Raw genomic sequence first — 12,686 nt, 5'->3', positions numbered from 1 at the left:
CCTGGGGCTCTTGCGATTTAAAGGGCACACAGCGGCTGGAAGCCTTGGGCCCTTTCAAATGGTTGGGCCCCGGAGCAGCTACCCCTTTCTTCCTCTCCCCCCGCATTGGGAGCCCAAGGGGGGGAGCGGGGCAAAAGGAGCAGTGACGTTAAAGTGTAAATGATATCCTAAGAGACCCATCTTATAAAGTATATCTTCGTTATACCATATTCATATTTCTGTGAAGAATATGGGGTGTAACATCACACCCTCTCATTCGTATATTAATAACAACAAACATGGAGTTAGAAACTTACCGAGTTCACAAAAAGAACAGGAGTACTTGTGGAACCTTAGAGACTAACAAATTTATTAGAGCATAAGCTTTCGTGGGCTACTGAAAGCTTATGCTCTAATACATTTGTTAGTCTCTAAGGTGCCACAAGTACTCCTGTTCTTTTTGCGGATACAGACTAACACGGCTGCTACTCTGAAACTTACCGAGTTCAGGGGCTGCTTCTGCCTTTTGTCTTTCTGATGCTGGCTCTGGCGTGGGCACTTCCTATGGGGGTCATCAAAATGTTCCTCCAGGTAAAGACCCAGAATGTGCTGTGGCTTCTCCGGCAGCAAAGCCGCCTCAGAAACTGGTTTGAGTACAAGAGTCACTTCGGCAGCTGCATCTGCACTTGCTAGCTGCCTTCTAGTCCTGTACTGGATTCAGGGATGAGAAGGTCACTGTCCTGGCTGACCAGGCTGTCATGAAGCACTGATGGCTCAGTGTAATACCCGGTCAAACTCCTCAGAAGAGGGGCAGTATGGCAATGAGTTCCCTGCTATGTTGTAGTGTTCCCAGACAGTGTTGTATCTAGCTAGATGCAGATAGCTACCCCAGTTTGTTTTTGTACATTTATTCCTAGGTGGTTCCTATAGCTTTGAGTACAGGAACTACAATTCCCAGGATGCCGTGAGTTCTGTGAAAGTGTGAGGGGAATAAACCTAATCTTTGCTGTTATGGTTCCCAAGGTTTCTTCAAATGGGTTGAGATATAAAACAAACCAGTAATAAGCATAAAAGAACCACAAAGAAACAGAAATCTAATCTGTCTGTGTGCCTCATGATTCCTGCTACTGTTTGTTCACAGTTGGTGCTCACAGAAAGGTACAAAAAGCTGTTCTTATCTCTGGTGTTCCAGTAGTTGGTCTTGAGAGAGTTAATCTGCTCCCTGCACTGCTCGCTGGTTTGGTGAATCTCCAATGCTGCTAGCTTCTTGGCTATTAGCTGGTACCCATGGTCATTCCTGGAACTCTTGCTAAAGTCGAACTGTTTGCTTGCCTCACACCAGGGATTAACCAAAAGCTGGCTGTGCTCCTGTGGTCAGCTAGCAGTGCATTTGCAAAGGACTTACACAAATAAGTGGCCATTACAAACACAGGAAGAGGTTCACTCTGCTTGCAGCTCAGTAGTCAGAACAAAATAAAAGGGTTAAACACCCTTTTACCAGGGTTTGGCTTCTGTTTCCTGAGAGTTGATTGGCCAGTCTTGGGATAGAAAGGACACAGGACTTTGTCCCATGAGATTGTGGGGTCACATTGGCAGGACTCTCAGGACCAGGACTAGGGGTCCTGGGTCCAAACTGTGTCCACACTGCAAAAAGATGGAGTTTGAACCTGAACCCCTGTGAGACCTGGGCTCAAACTCTCCACCCATGCAGGGTCCTGGGGCCCAAGCTTGGGACTGAGTTAGAATTGTGTGTAGATGGCCTTGAGCCTGAATTTGCGTCTACACTATGAATTAGGGGTGTGATTCCCCTGCTCATGTACACATACACGCACTAGCTTGCATCAAGCTAACATGAGTACAAGTAGAAGTGTAACCACGGCAGCACAGATAGCAGCAGAGTAGGCAGGGCTGAGACATACTAGTACATACACACTGGTTTCAGGATACCCCAGGGGCACTATTTATACTCATACTTCCTTGATGAGAGCTAGCGTGAGTGTGTGTATATTACCAGGGGAATCACACCCTTAATCATAGCGTAGATGCAGCCTAAGGCAGGTTACACTGCAGTGTAAACCCAGGCTCAGACTCAGTGTAGATGACAACACATCACAGGAAAGATGAAGAGGGAGACAGTCAAATGTATACAGTTGTTTATATATGTGTAAATATTTGGATTTTGATTGGTTTTGTATATAAATATGTACAAACTTTTTTACAACTGCACCTTAATCTGTCATATGTTGTCTGATGTCATGATATAAGCAATTCACAACTCATTTTTGATTAGTTAATGAACAGATATTAGCGAATGGGAGGGGATGTTACAAGCCTCGTGTTCACTTCGATTCTTGCAATTGAAATGGTTTTGAACCAGGTAAATGAGAATCTTCATTTTATACTTGAGACTTGCTGCAACTAAGAGACCCTGACATCACCATGTTTTCTCTTCCTCTTTCCCTCTCCTCTCCCAAAGATCTGAAAGTGATGTTAACATTATTTCATGTGATCACATTCCTTTCATTGTTGGAGAGTGAGTGGTTGTTGCATTTATATATACATGGATCGTATTTCTGGACTGTACACATCAGCAATATTGAAGGTAGTGACACCGTGTTTTCTTGGCATATTTTGTTGAAACTGTGGGTAGGGAGCAGCATGCGTTTTATGGATTAAGTTTAAGCATAAAAATTGAAAGAAGAAAATGATGGATAGGATAGCTGGATTTTCCACTAAAAATTGACAATGTGCTATTTCCAGTTTGGAAATCCCATAGACCAGTTTTTCCATACCACCTGGAAAACGCTTCTCCTTCTTCATGTGTGTATCCCATTCTGTTTCATAGCATAAAATTGGATGTCCTCCCTCTGCCATTTGGCACTGAAAAACAGAAAGCATAATCAAAATCTGCTTTGCTTGTGCATGATAGCTGTTTTCAATGTGTTTTCCCCAGTTTTGAGTCATTGTGTGCAAACTGCAAAGAATAATGTTTCACACATTCTGCTACTCTTTCCATGTTGTGCAACTGCTTCCTTCTCATAATCTGGTGGGAATCTTGAAAGAAAATACTTCTTTATTTCATTAACAAAAATTATATAAAATCCCATTAAAAAATAACCTTAAGAGGAAACATACTAATTTTTATGGGGGTCATCAACCCTAGGGATACCACCTTGAAGAATTGATTATGCACTCCCAAGAGATGGTTGCCCATTGTCATGTATCCTTCAGAATCAGCAATCTCACTTGCATGCCTGTTTTCTGATTTTAAAAGCAGGTCAGTTAAGTATACACCTTTACCTCGATATAACGCTGTCCTCGGGAGCCAAAAAATCTTACCGTGTTATTGGTGAAACCCCGTTATATTGAACTTGCTTTGATCCACCGGAGTGTGCAGCCCTGCCCCCCCGGAGCACTGCTTTACCGCATTATATCCAAATTCGTGTTATATCGGGTCACATTATATCAAGGTAGAGGTGTACCTGCTTGGGTTTATTTCTGGGGAGGTGCAGATATCAAGCCCCCAAGATAGGAACCAAGGCTGAGAACCTAGCAGGAGAGAAGGCATCCCTAGAGAATCATGTTCACTATTACCTAAAGTTTACCTTCATTTCACCCAAATACTTCTCTGTATCAGTCTTTCTTCAGCAAATAAAAATAGAAATGCTTTTAATGTAGGAGATTTGCCTATGAAGATATTGGTGTTTGAAAAAACATCTTGATTTACAATAGAAATGGGTCATAAGTGCATGGTTTGATTGCCGATCTAAATCCATATTTCCCCAAAGTTGGATTTTTGATTTGAAAGCAAAATTTAACCTATAGTGCCATATTTTCAGTTACCGGTCTCCATTTTTGTAGGTATGAATAATTGTTCATGGTTTTGTGGGTGCAATTATTTATGGGCACAAATTGTTATTTGGATGTACCTATTACTAACTTGATAGTGCAGTCAGGGACTAAAATATCTATATGATTAATATTGAAGACACAAATAATTGCAGGCATAAAACTTTGCCTGAAGTTATTTGCTTCTGCTATTTTTCATCTATAAAAATGGAAGTGAGGTAAAATAGGGACTGCAGATTTGGACCAGGAAATTCAAGCTTGACCATTTTAAAATGACTGCAAACGATAACAGAACAACAGTAACTATGACTTCAAATTATAAAGCTTTGTTTTTAACTGATTTATTGAAAAACAGTTTGTTTTTAAACTTAAATTTCAAGCTATTCTTCCTAAGCTGCATCTATTAATTTGGTTCAACAAAATATTAATAAGAAATGGTAGCACAGGGACCATACTTCCCATGCCTCACAGCTGCATTTACACAATAGACCAGAATTGTTTCTTTGGGGCCATTATGGTTTATTATGTGAAAAACAGACCAATTTTAGAGACTCTTTGACACAACGCTTTGCAGAATGGGTGTATGCATTATGAAAAATCCCTAGATACATATTATAAACACAATATAAAATGCATTGTACAGATATAAAACAGGACATATTATCGGAACTGGACACTTGGGTTTATTGTATAGCTTTGGAGAAGAGATTGCAAAGGTGGCTATCGAGCTATCTTTATTACTCCCTTCTTCATCAGGGCCTGCGTCCTGTCCCAAGAAGCAACTTCAGACAGCCTCAGGGTTGATCTAAGTTGTGTCCTTTGCATTAAACCCCAAAGGACCATTCTAGCTGCCAAGGGGGGAAGGATATCTCAGTGGCTTGAGCATTGGCCTCCTAAACCCAGGGTTGTGAGTTCAATCCTTGAGGGGGCCATTTAGGGATCTGGGGCAAAAATCTGTCTGGGGATTGGTCCTGCTTTGAGCAGGGGGTTGGACTAGATGACCTCCTGAGGTCCCTTCTAACCATCATATTCTATAATAACCAGAGTACTATGCCCTTCTCCTGTGGTACCTGGGGAGGGGGTGAGCAGGTTGGCAGGAGATGGCACAGAGCTGTGTATACACTGGGTATTCTTCTATGCCAGGCAAACTTAAGCCTGGTTTACGTTGCCAGAGCTTTGCAAAGCAGCCTTACTGGAGGCCAACTAACTGGCCCTAAAGTTTAAAAAAATAATTTTCCCCTTTGCATTTAACATGATGCTACATTTCAAATTTCAACCCCCTCACCACAAAGTTATATCATAAATATTAGACAGTAAAATCTTTGGGGCAGAGGCTATGTTTAGGTTGTGGGTGTACATTGCAGAGAACAGTGGAGACCTAGTCTTGAACAGAGCTTTTATGTGCTACTGCAATACGAACAATATGTAAAAATAAATTTGGAAATAGATCAAGGACAAGCCTCTCTGCTTTACTCCAGCCCTGGAACACTAACTGGTCTTTCATACCATATATGAGAAAGTGTCTAGGAGACAGTCAAGAATGAACTTTTAATCTGAACTCAGAATTTCAAGGCTGCTGTCAGTGTAAACAAAGAAAATGGGTTTAACTTATTAGAGAGGGCATATATATGTATAAGCAATATGCTACAATATGTGGAGGTGCTGTCCCAGAGATAAATAGCAGCATCATATGTTAACTGGATTATCAGGCACTTTTGACCACTTACCTTGCTCCCTTCTCACTAATCCATCTCCCCTGAGGCTTATGCTAACATTCTCAAAACTCCAAACAACTTAAAATAGATGGCATTGTGGGTTTTTTTTAAATAAGCCTACTGCAGAAATGCATCCCTCTTTTCTCCCAGTTGTCCCCCCTCCCAACCATAATTACACCTTCCTAGGACAGGCATATTCCATTTGGTACTGATGAGTTCAAGGTCTGATAGTTGAGGAGCTTGCAGGGCTAGAAATGGAAAATGTGAACCTTTGAACATAAGTGTCCCAACTGTGGGGGAGGAGGGGAAACATGACAGCACTTGTTTCTAGTGGTGGAAGGTTCTGACATATTAAGTCATGATATCTATAGGTAATTTTTGAGGCATTTCTGGTGCCCCCTCAGCCCTGTATATTTGGATTCCTGGTAAACAAGGCAATTGCCTTTACATGTAGAGAGATACAAAGAATAGTTAATATTTTTGAACTTCCTAAAACATGTGTAACATGGTTTTTCTGTAACACATGCAGTGCATATAGGATACATATTTGTGTGAGGTAGTATCAAGATTTTATCAGCACCTCCTTTGAGATGGCCTGCATTACTTGTGGCTTTTCCACTCATGAGTATGATGAGATAACTGGCTCTGTGGATACGGGGAAAGCGGTGGACGTTAATATATCTTGACTTTAGCAAAGCTTTTGATACAGTCTCCCACCGTATTCTTGCCAGCAAATTAAAAAAGTATGGATTGGATGAATTGACTATAATGTGACTAGAAAGCTGGCTAGATTGTCAGGCTCAATGGGTAGTGGTCAACGGCTCGATGTCTAGTTGGCAGCTGGTATCAAGTGGAATGCCCCAGGGGTCGGTCCTGGGGCTGGTTTTGTTCAACATCTTCATTAATGATCTGGATCATGGGATAGATTGCACCCTTAGCAAGTTCGTGGATGACACTAAGCTGGGGGGAGGGGTAGATACGTTGGAGGGTAGGGATAGGGTCCAGAGTGATCTAGACAAATTGGAGGATTGGGCCAAAAGAAATCTGAGGTTCAACAAGGACAAGTGCAGAGTCCTGCACTTAGGACGGAAGAATCCCATGCACTGCTACAACCTGGGGACCAACTGGCTAAGCGGCAGTTCTACAGAAAAGGACCTGGGAATGACAGTGGACGAGAAGCTGGATATGAATCAATAGTGTGCCCTTGTTGCCAAGAAGGCTAACGGCATATTGTGCTGCATTAATAGGAGCATTGCTAGCAGATCAAGGGAAGTGATTATTCCTCTCTATTCAGCACTGGTGAGGCCACATCTGGAGTATTGCATCCAGCTTTGGGCTCCCCACTACAAGAAGGTGTGGACAAATTGGAAAGAGTCCAGTGGAGGGCAACGAAAATTATTAGGGGCCTGGGGCACATGACTTATGAGGAGAGGCTGAGGGAACTGGGCTTATTTAGTCTGCAGAAGAGAAGAGTGAGGGGGGATTTGATAGCAGTCTTCAACTACCTGAAGGGGGGGTTCCAAAGAGGATGGAGCTCAGCTCTTCTCAGTGGTGGCAGATGACAGAACAAGGAGCAATGGTCTCAAGTTGCAGTGGGAGAGGTCTAGGTTGGATATTAGGAAACACTATTTCACTAAGAGGGTGGTGAAGCACTGGAATGGGTTACCTAGGGAGGTTTTTAAGGCCCAGCTTGACAAAGCCCGGGCTGGGATGATTTAGTTGGGGTTGGTCCTGCTTTGAGCAGGGGGTTGGACTAGATGACCTCCTGAGGTCTCTTCCAACCCTAATCTTCTATGGTTCTATGAGTAATGTGCCCATCCCAAAACTGTGCTGTGAAAACTTTTATAGTGCACCACTGTGTATTCATTCTCTCTCTCTCTCTCTCTCATACACAAATCCACTCTTTGGCCTCTCCTAGGTTTTGAAGTTCATACTTCATGAATTACCCTTTTGTTAGGGGAAGAGGATATATAGAGAAATACGCAAGCATACACTGCATATTAGAAAGCAAGAGCAATACACATGGTAGTTGGAGTATTTAGAACGCTGGGACAGTTTATGGATTGCTCTCGTATGGATATACAAGGAAACAAATGGGCACAAGGGACCCCCACATAGGGGACAGCCATTATTTGGCTGGGCCTTGACCCCCTAATACTTCTTTGAAAGCTAGCAGTTAAAAGGGAACAGGCGTGCCTGGATAGGGGGAAGGTAGTGAATCTCCCTGGGGACTCTGGCTGCAAGATGCCCCTCCACTCTTGCTCCAGAGGGCCTCTACCTGCAAAAGGTAGAATCTAGCATTCTGTATTAACAGATGATTGGACCGGAATTCAGTTACTAAGCTGTGTGTGGGAAGCACGTGAATAGCTCTTATGGGAGATAGCTTGGATTTATTCATCTGTTTGTGGGTGGGTTCCAAGGTGCAGGGAGAGGTTATTGCCTTTTTTTTAAAGATGTGTTTATATATAAACACCCATGAAAGCTCAAAAATGTATGTGTGTATATAGTGAGAAACTACATTCTCACACATCCATAGTTGTAAACCATGTCTGTTCTCAACGCACTCCTTCCTGATGTAATAGCCTCATTTGTTTACTGAGTCCATTATTAAAATTACAACTCTAGAGGCTGGGGATCTGATTTTTAAGGGTATTCTCTAAAGCATCTAGCACATTTTTAGATGCTATAATATAAGAAATAATATGCTCTTGGTAACCAGGGAGATTGCTAACTACAGTGGTATTAGAACTGGTCAAAAAAAGCGGGGTGGAATTTTGATTATTTCTAAAGTTGGTCAAAAATTGTGGTAGGAATAGCAAAAAAAAAAAAAAAATCATTGATATTCTCTCCCCCTTTTTTCCAATTTCATCAGTTTTAAAACTTGAAAAGTTTTGACTGTAGTTCTAGTTTACTGACTGTGACACATAGTGACTGTGTACATGTGTATGTATCGCTAAGACTGCCTAAGTGTTGTCCTGCTGTGATAGCGGTAACACAGAGGACTGAAATCTCTTACAATGCATTGGCTCTCCCATTGGTACCAAGGCAAGACGAGTTAACTTTAATGGTCTTAGTGTATACATACATGCAGCTATACATATGCAATTATGCAGTTGTATCATGAGAACTTCAAAAGTCTTTTTTCTCTCAGAGTTGGTAAGACAACTCCCACCTGTTCATGCTCTCGGTATGTGTGTGTGTATATATATCTCCTCAATATATGTTCCATTCTATGCATCCGAAGAAGTGGGATGTAGCCCACGAAAGCTTATGCTCAAATAAATTTGTTAGTCTCTAAGGTGCCACAAGTACTCCTGTTCTTTTTTCGGATACAGACTAACACGGCTGCTACTCTGAAACATGAGATTTTATGTACATTGTACTTGTGTTTTGTGGATTTCGGGCCTTTGTTGCTTGTGCGGAAGTACAGTACAACACAGAAATAACATCATATCCTATGTGGCACATACAGCACTGTCAGTTATGAAAGTATTTTTGTTAACTGAACTCATCTATTATGGAAGGCAGAAAAAATATGGAATCCCATTGTGAAGTTTCACATCACTTTTCTGATTAAAGATGCTATTTAATTGTCAGAAATCCAGCATACAGACCACTCCTACAGTAATAAACCAGCATGTGCATATGATGAATAATATTTTGAGAAGGCTCTAACATTTTTGATTATATAATCAACTAATAAAGAAAAAAGTAGTTTATGGTCATTAAAAATGTCTTCTCTTCAACTCTAATATAAAATGTTCCTCCGTTTATAACAAACTTCAATTCAACCCTTGCTCTCTGCCAACATCATAACATTATGAATGCCATACATATGGCAACATTTAAGGAATAACATTTAAAATATTGGGGTCATAATCTAAAATAAGTAAGTATTACAGGAAGCCTTATGAACAATGCATAATGGCTTTAAAGAACTCTCCCAGATTAGGAACAGTTTCTTTGCTGCTCTACTACTTTATTTAGTCTATAATTCCTTCTGTCCCCACTCCCCTGTAAGTGTCAAGGGAGAAGGGATATTGACTAAGCTGTAAAAAGAGGAAGAGAATAGCTCTACCAAGGATTTATTTATCCCCAACCCCCTTCCCTCTGAGCCTTTAAATAGTAACTACAATACAGACAAGAGTGGCTTAAATCCAACTGCTTTTCAGAGACAAGCTAGCAGTGTACATCTTGTCATGAGAACTAAAAGTTTCATTTTAACTGAATGGAATAGTTAAAGCAAGAGCTTGCATTGGAGGAACATCTGTGAACAGATGACATATACTTTCAAGGTACCTTTCTTTTGAATGACTGAGAGCTTTCCTTTTTTAATAATGTCAAACATATTTAGGTCAAGTTGAACATTTCTTTTCTTTGAAATCTGGATGGAGAAATTTTTTGTCTCTCAACTATTATTTTGGGACTGTCCATTTAAACTAAATGGGCATTGTTTAGCTGCATTCCCTGGACAAACAATTTAAAAAAATAATAGTATCCATCTGCAGTTTGTGTAATGGGTAGTTATAGAATTTGTCTTTTGGCCCGGAGAATGCTAGATATATACAGAGGTCAGAAAACATATAAACTTCTCCACAGATGGTGTTAAAGAGCAATGTGCCTGGGCTTCACAGATGCAAATAGAAGTCTGGTAACAGACCAGTGCAAGACAAGGAACCCATTTAAATTCTGATATGTTGATACTTGGCATTTCTGTCACACTTTTCATCTGAAGAATTTAAAGCATATTACAAAGACTTACTAGGCCTCAATGGGCAGGTAAATATTTCCTTTTTCTAAGTTCAACACAAAATGATTAAGCTTGTATATGATACTTCTTGGTGAGATCATTTCTGAATAGTACACAGATGATTCACTGCTTTGTATATTTAGCTTGGGAACTCGGAGAGTTGGGTCTTTATTAGAGAGAGATGCTTGAACAGTGTCAGTAACAGGTAACAGTCCTTCCTCCTCCTCAGCCCAGGGAAAACAGACGTCTCACTGGGTAGAGTTAATCTATATAAAGAGACTCTCCTCTCTTTCATATGCTCACTTGTTGATAGGAGTTGTTGGGCAGTGGAGAGTCAAGTATATTATCTGGCCATCTGTTTGATCAAGGCCTTTCCATCAGAACCTGCTTGTGCAGTTGGCTTGCACCCCTTGAACTGAAAACAGCAACCTATTCTCTTGCAATCGTGAGGCTTACAGATTGTAATTCCCTCTTGGCAGGGTTGTTGTGTTTATAGATGCTTCACAGTGCAATGACACGGTTTCTCCCTAGTTTGAGATATTGTGATTGCATTATGCCAACTCTGTGGGTTTTTTTATACTGGTTATCTATAAAATGGCAGATTGACTTGAAATTGCCACTATTGGTTTTTAAACCTGTCTTTGTTGTTGGTCCTAGATCTGTATCCTAAGTCTTGCACTGATGGCTATCTGTGCTAATATCCCACTCATTGTTTAGAGTTTCTACAGTTGTGTAAGAAATGAATCATTATGCACAATTCTTGCTATGATGGACCCCTGTCAGGGGTTCTTCCCCTAGGCCCTTAGTACAAAGGAAAGGGCGGAGACTGCGGCTGCCCTGCACTTGAAGTTATAGACTCATGCCTTGTATCAAGGCAGAAGTATGGATTGGTCTCCTAAATTCTCCTGACCTTCTCCTGCTCTCTGGAGGTTACTTCCAAAGGGCATGGCTACACTTGCAGATGTAGAGTGCTTTGAGTTAAACCAGCCTTCGTAGAGCGCAGTAGGGAAAGCACTGTAGTCCGTCCACACCGACAGCTTCAAGTGCACTGGTGTGGCCACATTTGCGGCACTTGCAGTGGCATTGGGAGCAGTGCATTATGGGCAGCTATCCCAGCATGCAAGTGACTGCAACGTGCTATTCAAATGGCGGGGGTGGAGTGTGACAGGGAGTGTGTTGTGTGTATGTGGGAGGAGAGAGAGTGGGTTTTTGGGGGGTTGAGAGCATGTCAGCATGTTGTCTTGTAAGTTCAGACAGCAGCAGACCCCCCTTTCCCCCGCTGCCTCTCTCTCTCTCACACAGCATTCCACAGTAATGGTTGCTTTGTCTCAGAGCAGATACGCAGCTGGCTGTCAGAAATGGAGCTTTGAAAGGGCATATCTGCATTCCTGCAGTGATTCCAAAACGATGACAAGAGTGACCACTTGATGTAAGGGGATTATCGGATGTTTCTGGAGGCCAATCAGAGCGCAGTAATGCAACACCCCGTTCAAACTGGTGCCTGGGCATTGTAGCCAAGGTGCATCAAACATTATTCCACTCGCTGAGGTGGAGTACCAGGAGTGTTCTAGCTGCGGAGTCAGAGCACTCTACTTGCCTTGCCAGTGTGGACAGGTAGTGAGCTAGGGCACCTGGGGCTGCTTTAATGTGCTCTAACTCGCAAGTGTAGCCAAGCCCTCAGTGTGGCTCTCCGTCTTTCTCTGGTGTGGCTGGGCCACAAAAGAAGTCAGTGAGTCTGCTATATATAGCCTTGGCTAACACAACTGTTTGGTTTTTTTAGCTCATGCGGTAGTGGTTCATGTGTTTAGATCCAGAGGTCCCAGGTTCACTCCCCACCAACAACCTATCCAGGAGTATGGCTTTACACCCACAACCACCCCAAACCTTGTTCTCTCTGGAAGGACTTTTTGTACAGCTTGATTTTCAATTTGTGCACAACTATAGTTCCTGGGTCCCCCTCTGTAAACGAGAGACCAAACCTCCATGGGCTGGAAACGTAGACCCAGTTCCTGGATACTCTCCTTTGCATGAAGGCAAAGAGCCCCTAGAGAAGGTGAAAAAAAAATAAGTGACACACACATTAAATCCCATTCTGCTCCAGAAAGGGAATCCCTCTTATCCTAGGAGAGATTCAAAATAATCTTTAAACCAGTCTTTAACTTCATCCTTGTTCCAGAAGGATAACACACAGATTCCTTAATAAGGAGAACAAAACTCCAAACCTATGGATGGTTCCTTCCCCTCTTTGGGTATTTCTATACTGCAGTCACTGGGTGTAAAAGACAATTGCTGGGAGTAGAACAACCACCAAACTTTCACCAAGATTGACATACCTGAGCTAGCTTTAATGTAGCTTGCTTGGGTACTGGAGCAGTGAAGCTATGGCACAGCCT

At 42.0% G+C, this 12,686-nt stretch overlaps 1 protein-coding gene across 14 annotated transcripts in view; it reads left to right on the top strand.

Annotated features, from left to right (window-relative positions):
* The window catches only part of ARHGAP24 (Rho GTPase activating protein 24), a 514,890-nt gene that overhangs the window by 344,465 nt on the left and 157,739 nt on the right, over nt 1-12,686 (top strand). Inside the window, exon 1 of one of the 14 annotated variants that reach the window (XM_065597546.1) lies at nt 9,803-9,838. The exons of the other annotated variants lie outside the window; for them this stretch is intronic. The gene's annotated coding sequence lies outside the window, so the exon portion shown is untranslated. Of the gene's footprint in view, nt 1-9,802; nt 9,839-12,686 lie in introns of those variants that run through there. 14 annotated transcript variants of the gene reach the window in all.

Source organism: Chrysemys picta, chromosome 5 (assembly GCF_011386835.1).
Source record: "Chrysemys picta bellii isolate R12L10 chromosome 5, ASM1138683v2, whole genome shotgun sequence".
Taxonomy (NCBI): Eukaryota; Metazoa; Chordata; order Testudines; family Emydidae; genus Chrysemys; species Chrysemys picta.
Note: the sequence above shows the minus strand (reverse complement) of the source record. Positions and strands in the feature narration are given on the sequence as shown.